Raw genomic sequence first — 754 nt, forward strand, 5'->3', positions numbered from 1 at the left:
TCGGGGCGGCAGCAGATGGAGATTCAGGTAACGCCACTGGGAGCAGTTGTTCCAACACAGGATTTCGGGGAGAGAGGAAGCGGGGAATGGGGGATGCAGCGACCCAGGCGACCCAGGAGAGTCCCCCAGCGCTACTTGGATTGAAGTTAGTTAGTTCCTCAAGGACGAGGAATTTAGAAAGGGGGGGGGCAGTGTAACGCCGCTACCCCGCTAAACATCACAATATAGAGTTGTTTAACATGTCTAGTGCGGTCATACCAACGCGATAAAAGTGGTTTGGATGTTTTGTAAATTCCAAATTCACGAGGCCAAAAATTTGATGAAATTCCAATATCCATATATTTTGCAGTGGTTAATGTGTGTGTGTGTGTGTGCGTGTGTGCGTGCGTTTACAGCTTTTTAATTATTTTTTTCTTTCTTTCTTTCTTTACTGGTGTGTCGTACGTTCTTGTACTTTGCAAATCACATTCTGTATTCCCACTCTAATCCACATTAGCTTCTATGCGTCCTCGATTAAATTAAGTTTATTTGAAAAAGGGAAGAAGAGGGAGTAGAGAAAGTTATTGAAAATTTATTTTATTATTTATTTTATTTATTTGACTCAATTTATTTGCGTATATAATAACCTTTATATATATATATGTATATTTAAATTGTATTTAATTTTTTTAACGACGGTGTAGCGTATAGTATTGGCTGTGGAAACGGAGGGAGAAAAGGAAGTCCTTGTTTCGCGACGACGGAAGTGGTCACA

Source organism: Zeus faber (genome assembly GCF_960531495.2).
Source record: "Zeus faber genome assembly, chromosome: 17".
Classification (NCBI taxonomy): Eukaryota; Metazoa; Chordata; class Actinopteri; order Zeiformes; family Zeidae; genus Zeus; species Zeus faber.